Raw genomic sequence first — 13246 nt, 5'->3', positions numbered from 1 at the left:
AAAACTAGGATTTTATTCAAAGGGTTAATTTCAGAACAACTTAGTTAGCTTATGCAAGACTTAAAACATTATACATTGAGAAATGACTATTATAGTCAATGATTTCACAATAGAAATGTGCATAAATAAACACATTTAAGGGTGTTTTTCACCTCAGTGGACATTAATAGGGACTGTATTTGCGGTAAGCCCTGGAGAAGGGGAAAAATCTTGGTAAGGAAGTGTTGACAGGGGAAGCACCATTGCATTCTCACCCAAACAGGAGTTACTCCTAGGGGGATTTTGCATCACTGTGCCTGTGCAGAATTCATGTCCCCCACAGATTTCTTTGCTGCCCTGCAGAAAAATGACTTCTGACAGGGAAGCAAAGGGAAGACACAAAAGCAGTCACATGCCCTCCCTGGCAGTGCAGGCAGGTTGGTTTGGATGCCCAAAGTACCTGGTGGAAATGTAAATTACTACTGGGAGAGGCTGGACAGTCATGCATTGGAGAGAGAGAGACACTCTGTCCCCTTCGCTCACTATTTCAGCATGCTTGGCATGGAGGGGCTGGGCTTCAGGATGTTTCTATGAAGGTATGTGTGGGACAGGCTCTGGGGATTTTCTTCAGTGCTCCCTGCTCCCATTATCCATCCATTGTATTGTAGTTTAAATAAATTACTGAAATAAATGAAACCAGAGTGATTATATTGTGTTATTTCAAATAATAAAATATGCAGAATTTTGAAGAATTTTAAAATTTTGTATGCAGAATTTTGAATTTTTTGGTGCAGAATTTCCCCAGAATTACTCTAGTCTAGTTCTCTACATAATTAAAGAAGAGGAAATGTTCATTTTAAATCTAAAGTGTTACTTAATAATCCATATAGTGTAAGATCTTTAAGCATTTCAACATCCTCTATCAAGAGAGTAATGAAAATGGATTAAGGTCATGACTGTGATGATTGCAAGGTTGTAGTTAATGTTTAGCCATGATATGGTGGATGTTTGAGCAGTATGCTCTGAGTATGTAATGAGTCAGAGCTGTCTAGTTCAACAGTTGGAAACAATTCAGCATAACATTTTTTTCCTCCTGCTAATTTGTTACAGGGAAACTTTGTGAAGCTCTCAAGTCACAGTGCTGATCCCCAGAAATAAGAATGGAACCACGGTTTCTTTCATTTCCATTTCACAGTTTGCAGTGTGTAGGGGGACTGGATTGCAAGAGTGAAATATCAGGACACATTGGGTGAGCAGTGGGAGGAAACAGACTGACACAGATGAACAGCCCCTATCGGAGCTAGAGGCACACTGGGCTGCCTGGCCCCGTGCTGCCAGCGTACCCCTTCCTGTTGGAGGTGGGCCCATGATGTGCCACACAGCTCCCCTGCCCAGAGTCCCCCTAGAATCCTGTCATAAAAAGATAGTTAAGGGTTAATGCCTCTTTTATCTGTAAAGAGTTAAGAAGTTCACCTAGCCTAGCTGACACCTGACCAGAGGAACCAATGTTTCAAAAGGAAGGAGGGAAGTTTCCTTTGTTTAGTCAGTTTGCAGTTTCAGCAGGAGTGAAAAAGATCAAGGAACCAGCCTCTTATCAGAGTAGTACGTTTTAGAAAGGAATAAATAGGTTTATGTTTATTTTCTTTGTAACTTGTCTTGGTGCCATTAAGGGAATTATCAAATTGGGTATTCTTGTGTGTATGAAGATTTTTGCCCAGGGGAACATCCTGTGTTTTTTATCTCTTGTCTGTGAGGTCAGCTGTATGCTGTCTCCCAGAGGTTTTATTCTTTTACCTTTCTTTAATTAATTAAAAGCCTTCTTTTTAAGAACCTGATTGATTTTTCCTTGTTTTAAGATCCAAGGGGATTGGATCTGGACTCACCAGGAATTGGTGGGGGGAAAGGAGGGGGGTGGGTAAATTCTCCTTGTTTTAAGATCCAAGGGATTTGGATCAGTGTCCACTAGGGAATTCCTGGAGGAGTCTATCAAGGCTACCCAGGGAGGGGAAGGTTTTTTTGGGGAAAGGGAGTAATCCAGATACTCAGAAATTCTGGATGGTGGCAGCGAGACCAGATCTAGCTGGTAATTAAGCTTAGAAGTGTCCATGCAGGTCCCCACATCTGTACCCTAAAGTTCAGAGTGCGGGTGAGACCTATGACAAACCCTTCCACCACAAATGCACAGTGCTGTACATACACACCCCGCCCAGCATCCCCTTGCCCACAGCCCCACCACAGCTGCCCAGCACCCAACACAGAACCTCTCACTTACTAGTTTCCCAATACACACAGATTTCTCCTCCTTCTCTTCCTTCCTCCATCCCCATGCCCTTCCCCAGAAATAAGGATTTCCCCTCCTTCTCTTCCTTCCTCCATCCCAATGCTGATCCCCAGAAATAAGGATTTCCTCTCCTTCTCTTCCTTCCTCCATCCCCATGCTGATCCCCAGAAATAAGAATGGAACCATGGTTTCTTTCATTTCCATTTCACAGTTTGCAGTGTGTAGAGGGACACTTCCTCCATCCCCGTGCCCTTCCCCAGAAATAAGGATTTCCCCTCCTTCTCTTCCTTCCTCCATCCCCATGCTGATCCCCAGAAATAAGAATGGAACCACGGTTTCTTTCATTTCCATTTCACAGTTTGCAGTGTGTAGGGGGACTGGATTGCAAGAAATAAGTTTCCCAATACACACAGATTTCCCCTCCTTCTCTTCCTTCCTCCATCCCCATGCTCTTCCCCACAGCCCCACCACCACAACTACACAATGCCCCACATAGACCCACACTGCTCAGTGCCCTGACACACACAGATCTCCCCCACTGCCCAGCACCCCCGAACAGACCACCACTGTCCAGCACCCCAAAACACACAAACCTCCCTCACCGCCCAGCACCCTCCACACCATCACACACCAGCACCCCACACACACCTCCCAGACACTCACTCCATCTCACCCTGCCCCCTTTCCTGGCCACACTCACCAGCCCTGCTGAGAGGCCTCTGGCTCCTAGGATGAGAGCAGCGAGGGAAGTCTCCAGACTCTCCACGAGCTGCGCCCACGACAAACACAGCTCTGTGGCTCCAATTGGCTGGGAAAAGCAGGGCTTGTAGGTGCCAGCAGCACACAGAGCCCCACCCCTCCAAGAGCCTGAGGGACCTGCCAGGGGGCGAGATGGGGAGTCCCGGTGGTGCTCACCTGGGGCAGCTCCCATCCCGGGAAGCATCCGGCAGGCTGGTCCCTCTGGCTCCTAGGGTCATGGGTTGGGTTGGGGGATGGGCAGAGGGCTCTCTGCCTGCTCGTGACACCTGCAAACACCGCCCCTGCAGCACACAGTGCTCCTGCCGGTGGGCAGATGCCAGGAGCTGCCCCAGGAAGCAGTGAGCGGCAGCGCCATGGCTGCTGTGCCATGGCTGCGGTCAGTCCCCGATATCGGGACAAAGGGCATCCTGACCGATGTAAGGGTCGAGACGCGGGACAAGTTCCCTAAAATTGAGACTGTCCAGATAATATCGGGACGTCTGGTCACCCTAGCAGTGCGATATGCATTACTGTGTTAGTCGATAGTCATAGTTAGAAGGATATCCACTTCTACTCCATGATCTGTCCATCTATACATATCTTTAAAGAGATCAGAGGCTTGATTTTACCTCTCCTTGCATCATGTGTAGTCAATGTCAGCTGTGCAAGGTGGGTGTAAAATGCTATGTGTAACCTACAATTCACAGTTACTCATGTAGTCATGCTACCAAGTATTCCAATGTATGGGAAAAGTGGGTTGGACAACATGCTTTCCTCAACCAGCCTCACCTCAAGACTTGTGAACAAGAGAGAGAGATTCTCTATCCCGCCTTGAAACCAGAACTTCTTTTTCGTCTTGTCCTTTCTTTTATTGGATGGTCCATTGCCTCTTTTCCCACTGCTATCAGCACTGTAGAAAGAATGTGTGACTAATCCCAAAATGGGCTAGGACCAATTAACAATCTTCCCTGACTGACCAAAAAATCCTCTAAAATATCATTAAAATGTAGTACTGGAAGGGACCTTCAGATGTCATCTAGTTCAGCCCTCTGTGCTGAGGCAGGACCAAGTAAACCTAGATCATCCATGGCAGATGTTTATCAAACCTTTTCTTAAAAACCTCCAGTGATGGAGATTCCACAATCATCCTTGCAAGCCTTTCCAGAGCTTAACTACCCACATAGTTGGAAAGTTTTTCCTAATATCCAACCTAAATCTCCCCTTCTCCAAATTAAATCCATTACTTCTTGCCTACCTTCGTGGACATAGAGAAGAATTGATCACTGTCTTTTTTATAGAAGACCTTAACACATTTGAAGATTTATCAGGTCCCTCCCCTTCAATCTTCTTTATGGCCAGTTTTGTTTTTTATCTTTCCTCATAAATCAGGTTTTCTAAACCTTTTATCATTTTTGTTACTCTCTGTCATTTGTCCACATCTTTCCTAAACTATGTCACCAGCAACCAGACACAGGACTTGAGCTGAGGTCTCACCAGGTCCAAATACAGCAGGACAGTTACCTCTTGTGTCTTACACACGACACTCCTGTTAACACACCCCAAAAGGATATTAGCCTTTTTTTGCAACTGCATCTCATTGTTGACTCATTTAATTTGTAATTCACTGTAACTCCCAGGTCCTTTTCTGCAGTACTATAACCTAGCCAGTTGTTCCCCATTTTGTAGTAGTGCATTTGATTTTTCTTCTCACTTGTCGTTATTGAATTTCATCTTTGTGAATTCAGACCAATTCATTAAGGTCATTTTCAATTCTAATCCTGTCATCCAAAGTGCTTGCAACCCCACCCACCTTGCTGTCATGTGCAAATATTATAAGCATAATTTTCTCTCCATTATTCAAGCCATTAATGGCTATGATCCTTTCCTAATGGCTCACCAGACAGCAGAAGGCCACACTCAGTTTTTGTCAGGCTCAGAAAAACATTCATTGGTTGGTTGCTCCATATGTGATAATAGAGTTTGTCAGTCAGCATAGGTGGGTGCTGTGATGTCATTGCATAGAATGATAATGCTAAAAATTACAAGCAGCCACCGTATCACCAGTCTGAGTATGTAAAGTATTTCTACCTACAGTCTTCCAGGCAGTCCCCTCAGAATATCTCTGTGTGTATATATTTATGACATACAGGAAAATTCAGATTTTAGGAACAGATGGCCTTTTTTGGTTATCTTTATTTTAATTTTTTACCACAACTCAGCCATCTTCTTCTTTAAGTTTGTTTCAATCTGATTTTCTTATCTTAGGTTACTTATTCTATATGATCATCGCCCATCAGGGGCAGCTCCTGGCACCAGCACGCCAAACACGTGCCTGGGGCGGCAAGCCACAGAGGATGCTCTGCCGGTTGTCGCGAGGACAGCAGGCAGGTTTCCTTCGGCGGCATGCCTGCGGAGGGTCTGCTGGTCCCGCGGCTTTGGCGGACCGCCCGCAGGCGCACCCCCAAATCCGTGGGACCAGGGACCTGCCATAGGCAAGCCGCCAAAGGCAGCCTGCCTGCCATGCTTGGGGGGGCAAAATACCTAGAGCCACCCCTGCCGCCCATGGTGTAAACACATCTTAAACAGGGCAAATCATCCTTCCTAGTCTTCATTTGGCACTTACATATACCATTATAACATCCTTGTTACAATGTCATGTCCATAAAAAATGTTATGTCCTTACTCCTTGCAGATTGAACTACACAGCCACAAGTGAACCCACAAGAAGCTGTATCATCACTGTCAATTACAAGAGACAGCCATAACCTCTGGGGTAAAGAAGTTCTGAGTTCCCCCCACCCCTATTTTTAGATGATTCCCACTGTTTCTGAACCCCTTGCTTCTATAATAAATGTATACCATCTTTATTTATTCCTGCCCTGGTTCCTCTTAGTAACCCATGAAACACTCCAATATTTTAGTCAGATTGTAATACTGAGCCTAAAATTCTTTCTTAGGGCAGGATTTGCAAAAGCACCTCAGTGATTTAATTGCTTTTGAAAATTCCAGTATCATTTTTATTCAGTCTTTATTCTGGCACATTCCTAAAGAAGTTAGTGGGACAAAGACCATGTCTATACATACAGCACTGCAGTGACGCAGCCATATCATGTCTGGCGAAGACACTCTATGCCAACATGAGATAGCTTTTCCATTGGCATAATAAAAGCACCTCCGCAAGCGGCAGAAGTTAGGTCAGCGGGAGAGCTTCTCCCTCCAGCATAGTGCTGTGCACATAAGTGCTTATGTCAATGTAATTTATGTCTCTCAGGGAGGTGTTTTTTCACGCCCTCGAGCAACAAAAGTTATGCAGACATAGGCTGTAGCGTAGACATAGCCTGAGTAAGTATGGAATTAAAACAAGGTTTCTATGCACTCCTACGTGAGAATTAACTTTGAAATGTGTGTATTTTCAGTTTTCTCTATCCTACAATGTAGAAAGTTTCTTTTGACTTATTCTGTTCTGGGGCTAGGCTGCCAAACACTCCAGCCCCCATGGAAGAAATTAGGGATTGCCCTCCTGTATGTGCAGATCTCCATGACCTCAGTGGATGTCAGGGATTTTTAGGAAGCAAATGAAATTGGCACAGGTGTCCCTTTTCTTTGCTGCACCAACTGGCTTCTGCTCATTTTGAACTGTAAGGGTCTAACAGCATTCTTGACTCTAAAAAAGCACCGTCTAAGAGAAGCCACTAAAGTCAATAGATATTGACTCCTCTCATGCAAGGGAGGTTTCTTTGAAAAATCCCAGCCTATACTGAAGGGATTTAAGCACCCAAATCCCAGTAGTTTGTAAAGGATTTGGACTCCTAACTTACATAGCCTGCTTTGAAAATCCCATTTACAGTCTTCTGTAACCCATGCCACCAGACTGATGACAAAGTTCAAGAAGTAATGAACAGTCTTTTACTAGGAGTCCTGTGTGTCACCCCTTTATTACATGGTGCTAGAACAAAAACTAAATCTTCAGCAAAAAGGCATTAGAGATCTAAAGGATTTTCCAATGGGAGCATGAAGGGGACTGAAAAGTGCTAGACAAAGCCATGCTAACATTTCAAGCACTGTGAGATCCACACAGGAACACCATATGGACTAATTAGCAACTATGTTATTTGTTGTATAACTGATCAACCAGGGAAAAACAAAGACACGGAAAACTTCAGTTTCTTTCAAAAAAGTCAATAAGTAGAGGACTAGTGGAAACTCTGCTTCCCAAAAGAAAGTGTTAGCAAGGAGCAAAATAAATTAAATGCATCTAATTAAAATATACCAAGGCATACAGATAAGAGTAAACAAATGGAAGAGATAATTATAACAATGCAAAGGTGTCTAAGCCCTGGTCTACACTACAAAGTTAGGTTGACACAGGGAAATTTATGTTGACCTATGTCAGTGTCTTCACTAACATTTCACTCCCACCAGTGTAACTTGCCCACTACACCAACTTAGTAACTCCAAGTCCATAAGAGCCATATAGTCAATGTTGATGTAGTTAGGTCGATGCAGTGTCAGTGTAGGCAGTGCATGGCTTATATTGGCTGTTGCTGGCTTTCAGAAGCCATCCCACAATGCCACACACTGACAGTTCAATCAGTGCAAGCACTCCTGGTGAGGACGTGCACCACCAACACAAGAAGCAAAGTGTAGACACACACAAGTGATGTAATTACTGTGGCAGCTGTATGCCACTGCAAGTTAAGTCGACTTGATTTTGTAGCGTAGAGATGCCTTACAACAAGAAGAGCAGTGTTGTGTATGTAACAAGAGCACACATCAATGCCTAGTCAAATAGGTAACTTTTCTGCTTAATGGAAATAGCAAATAATTGTTTTTGGTTGGGTTTTTTTGTCTTGTTTTTTTAAAAGCAACCTATTGAATTTGAGGGGTCCATACTCAGTATTATTGGATCACCACACACACCACCCAACACTTTACTGGGTTCACTGCTCCCTCCACCTCCATAGAGCTGAAATACTGCAGATCAACTAGAAAGGTGATTGGTGGGCTTGGGGGACATGCCTCAGTGGTGGAACTCATCTAGTGCAGACACCTTTCTTCTTGTGGAGGAAGCATGGGGTCCTGAGTAAAGACCTCTTGGTCCAAGAGCATCTAAGAAAATAAATTGAGCTTACAGCATTGCTAATTACTGTTTAAAAAAAAAAAGCAAACGTAGAGACATCTACTTGTCCCATGCCTATATGCCAATCTTCATTCAAATACAGACTCTCCCTGGGTTACGCAAACCCAACTTACATAAACCTGCACTTACAGAAAAAGTTCCATAAGTTTCATAAGTGGTTTTGGGTTTGTTTTTTTTTTGTGTGTAATTGTTAGATATACGTCCCCGATTTGTGCAAAATTCAGCTTACGCAAGTTGTTCCAGAATGGAATGCTTGCATAAGTCGGGGAGCACTTGTAGTTAAAAATGTTTTCTGTAAGTGAAAAATAAAAGTCCTAGTACACAGTGAAAGGAAAAGTTGCCCGGGAACAATGTGTTTGACCATTTGTTACATGGTCTTTGGATCCCAGTTTGATTTTAGAAATTTTAATGTGGGAGGTAAACATATCTCCTCAAATAATCCTTGACTGTTTCATGCCTCTGTCACTTGGGGCTTGTCTCCACATACAGCATTACAGCAGCGCAACTGTGCTGCTGAAGCACTTTAGTGAAGATGCTACTAAGCCAATGAGAGCGCTTCTCCTATCACTGTAGTTAATCGAGAGGCAGTAGTTATGTGGGTGGTAGAGCTCTCCTGTCAACACAGCACTGGAAGTTAGATCAGTATAGCTACATTGCTTCAGGAATGCAGATTTTTCACACCTCTAAGTGATGTAATTATACTGATATAGGTCTGTAGTGTAGACCTGGCCTCAGTTTCAGATCCTCTTTCATTGTTTGCCCTCCAAGGTGCCTTGGAACAGGTTTGCTTTTATTACAGAGAGAAGATGTGTAGTCAAGAAAAATGTAAAGGCTGTTTGACTCCATGCTGAAGTTGGCTTCATCTAGTTCCCAAACATATCGGTTTTATTTAGAAGCTGAATGGTGGAAGGTTTCTGTGCTCTGCACCTGTGCTTTCTTTAAAAAAGCATCATCATGTCACTGTCATGATGTAGTTTGTGAAAGAGCTGCATGCTAGAGTTGAGACTCCAGCGCCTACTCACAGGTTTTTAGCTTATTCAAGTCAGAAAGAAGAGACCACTGAATTCTACAAAAATTGCTGTCATAGGCTACATGCTTTTAAATTAATGCATTTTTAACAGAACTGTGCTACTTAATATTTAGTTCTGCATAGCATTGTTTGTATCAGTATTAGCGAACAGCCACGTTGACCTATGTAGTGATCCTGCCACATCTCAAACTAAGCAGGGTAGGGCCTGGTCAGTACTTGGATGGGTGGGCGACAAACATTTAGGACTTGATTCTCCACGGGTCTTGCACCTTGTGTAGCCGTTTATACCTACATGAAAGAAAACCTAACCAGAATGAGTGGACCTGATTCTGAGCTGCACCTCTCAGGAGATACAACACAGGAGTGCACCAGCCCAGGAGGAACACCTGTGCAACTCCTGAATTCTGAGCTATGGTAGGGACCTGCTCAGCTGCCTGGGGCTGTCCATCCTAATTTACAGTGGCTCCACACAGCTGCTTAGAGGCCACTCAAGCAATTGAGAATAGCTGGAGAGCAGAATACTCTGGCCAACTCTATACTGGATGGCACCACCTGACATTATGCCATCCCTATGCTTTCAGAAAATGGCCAGGCATTTCCCTAACTATCCAATTAGAACAGGGTAAGAAGCTAGAACCCATCCCACAATGAGGGCCACAACATTTTAAGCTCACTTTGCACAAGTGAGGTGTAGGCCCTTAGATGCTACAGGAAGGTGGGTACTGATGATTCAGTAGGTCACACCCTTTATTTTAACAAATACCTTATTGTTTGGTACAGTAATGGCCCCTGGCAGCACTCCCTTGTGTATCACCATTAGAACACTTTAGGGAAAGTACAGATTATTGTACAATAGCCCTTTTTAACAGTTGTGAATTAATTTACATTAGGTACCAAAATGTTTAATACAAGACTGAGGTGCAGTTTATAGCAATGAAAATCAGTTTATTTTAAGCATGAGGGTTACAGATAGGAATGACAATCATTTCCTAGAACAATCAGTTTAACACACAGTATAACATTCCTGCTCTTCCATTAAGTAAGTGACAGTAAGTGCAGCATTCTTATCATAAAGTTTCTTGAAAGCATTTCTCATTGTTTCCTTCTGTGGCTCCAATAGGTAAAATCAGTAAACAGCTATTGTAGACAGCTTTAAGTAAACATTGTCTGTTTTAATTTCTCATCCCCAGGTCTGTATTCAGAAGTCTTCTCATGTCCTGATTCCTGGACATTTCTATGTTATTGACTAACCAAAGGAAGCACTTTAAGTAGGGTTGGCATCAGCTGATGGCTTCATTTATACAAAAATGTGTTAACCACTAAGGCACTAACAAATAGATGTTTCCAGAAGGCTACCAAAGACGTACAAATATAACCTTCACAGCCAGCTGTGTATTACTTTTTTCTTGTGCAGAGCCTTCGGATGAAAGACACTTTATATGTGTATGTACTGATGTTTTGATTCAACCTTGAGCTGTTCCAAACAAAATCAGCAGTATACCATACATGTGTGCTAATGAACGCACCTATTCACCTTACAGTATGACAGGATAAGGACAGTAGTTTTAATATTGAAGAATAAGTTCTGCACATCCTTCATACTCTACCTAAATTTCTATAGTTATGTGTATTAGACATGACAATTGAAGATTTTAAATATAAACCTTCCTGTAACCTAAATTATTAATTACCTAAAGGTAAAGAAACCAAGAAAATTTCAATATTAAGTTCATGCCTTATAGTAGGAACAGTTTCTACAAGTGAAGTTCCAACTGAAAATTACAAATCTGTTTAAAAACAAACACTAAAATATAATGCACATCAACTGCTCCCCCCCACACACAATGTGCATGGCGACATCAGAGGTGCTAAAATATATATAGAGAGAGATGTACATATCTTATGGAACTAGAAGGGACCCTGAAAGGTCATCAAACCCATCCCCCTGCCTTCACTAGCAGGACCAAGTACTGATTTTGCCCCAGACCCCTAAGTGGCCCCCTCAAGGGTTGAGTTCACAACTCTGGGTTTAGCCAGCCAATGCTCAAACCACTGAGCTATCTGTCCCCTGTCCACTGAGATATCTCTATTATAAAGATTAGAAGACAAGTACAGAAGTTAGACAACATTACATTTCAGGATACCCATACAGACATCCATATTAACATTTCTCAGAGGATTAAGTTAATTCTAGCAGTGCCACTCTATGTCAAAGCATCTGAAAGCATGTTTTATCCTCTAGGAAGCAAACCAGTAAGGGGGATAATGGTCTACTACTGCTACCAGGTAAAGGAATTACACCTTAGGTCAAGTGATGCAGGTCTACTGAAATGATGAAGGTCCAGTTTTCAAACCCTGCTGACAACCCATGCAAGGGAGTCTTTAGAATATAAAATGGTAAATAAGTTGAGAGAATAATTCATAGCATAGTTTATTCCAATTCTCATTTTACTTTCCCAAAAATGTCTGGAAGAAACTTTGGTAACTCTAAATACATTTAAGGAAAACCTAATAATATTTACAAATAAATTTTTGGATTGTAACCTGTAGGCAGTTCCAAAAATGTGCTATTCAGAATTTGAACTTCAAACTCCGTCGATTTCTGTTCCCTGACAATATGAGCATAACAATTTCTGGTGCAAATACCTTTATAAATCCAAACTTCACTCCTAGCAAACATTGTCTAAAATATAATTACAGTGCACTGGTTCTGCAAACTTTCTAGCAATAAATATCTGCAGGAAGCCAATGTAAAGAGGGACATGAGCACAGGGGAGGCTAATTCAGAGTTTTGTTTGAATAAGTAGTCATTAAAAAAGTTGTGGCATTAATCTAGCTCTATTAGTAAGTATAGGTTTTGTTTCCTTCCATTCTCTTTAAATTCTGCCTGACTCTTAAGGCAGAGCAACAGATAATAAGAGCTACCCCGACTTCTCACAAGTCTTCCAACTAATGTCTTGCCTTCCTACACGTTCATATTTCTGCCATTTCCAGTCCTGCACTCTGCTGGTCAGTTGTAACCATCACACACTCACCACAACTAGAACTTTTGTATTCAAGTTCCAACTCCTATCTTTTCCTCCCACCCAATTCTAGTGGGTCCAATATCTTCGGTGGGCATCCTCATTCATATAATAGCAGCACATTACACCATGATTCTTCCCTCCAACTCTCAAGTGAGAGGAAACTGACACTTGACCAATCTTCGCTAGCTTTCACCTGTGCACTGTTAGCTGCACAGGTACAAGAGCCAGGAAAGGTGTTATCAGCTCATGCTGATTCCAAAACAGCATTCAGGTTAATACCACCAGTGTAACTACTCCTTTACTTTACTTCTATTTGCTGGCATCTGCTCCTGCCTGCCTTTTGTGTCTCCATAAAATTGAAAGCACACCTTTTTCTTCTGGAGGCCATGATTAGCACTGGTAAAGAAAATACATTGTTCTTACCAGTTCTTGGGTTTCTCTTTCCTTCCATTTTGCCACAATCACATCCAACTTCAATCTCCTTTTCAGATTTTTGTTAACTCCATCTGGGAATGCGGGGGAGGGAGGGGGAAGCAGAGAGAAACCCTATAAAGTTAAAACCTATCTTGAAGTTGATTTTCATCAATTCACTGTTGATAGTCTCTTTTACCATTTTCTTTTTCCATTATCCTGTTGGATTCATAGCTACCTCCTAACTTTTCTGGTTGGCAGCATGTACTCTGCTGATCATGTCATTAAGATTCAGATTGAGACCATATGCTTCAGAAAGCAGAATTCATCACTGACCTTTAGCCCTTCCCTCTGATGTGAAATATACACTGTTTTCTTACAAAAAGAACACTATTTTCAGAGATGCAAATTTTACTGGTTTTCAGGGCATATTAACTGTAAAAGTTTCCACATATCTCTGCAACAAAAAACTTACCATACATTACGCTTATTCATTGATTTTGTTTATTGCATTTTAAGAAAATTTCCTCCAGGTGAATGCAGATTAAACAGAAGCCTGACTGTCACTACAGATCTCAGAAAGGATGCCTGATATTAAGGTGCATTTTGACAGCTGTAAGTTAAGAAACTAGGATATCATG

The sequence above is a fragment of the Chelonoidis abingdonii genome, chromosome 2 (genome assembly GCF_003597395.2).
Source record: "Chelonoidis abingdonii isolate Lonesome George chromosome 2, CheloAbing_2.0, whole genome shotgun sequence".
Classification (NCBI taxonomy): Eukaryota; Metazoa; Chordata; order Testudines; family Testudinidae; genus Chelonoidis; species Chelonoidis abingdonii.
The sequence above is the reverse complement of the archived record's forward strand: the minus strand, read 5'-3'. Positions refer to the sequence as shown.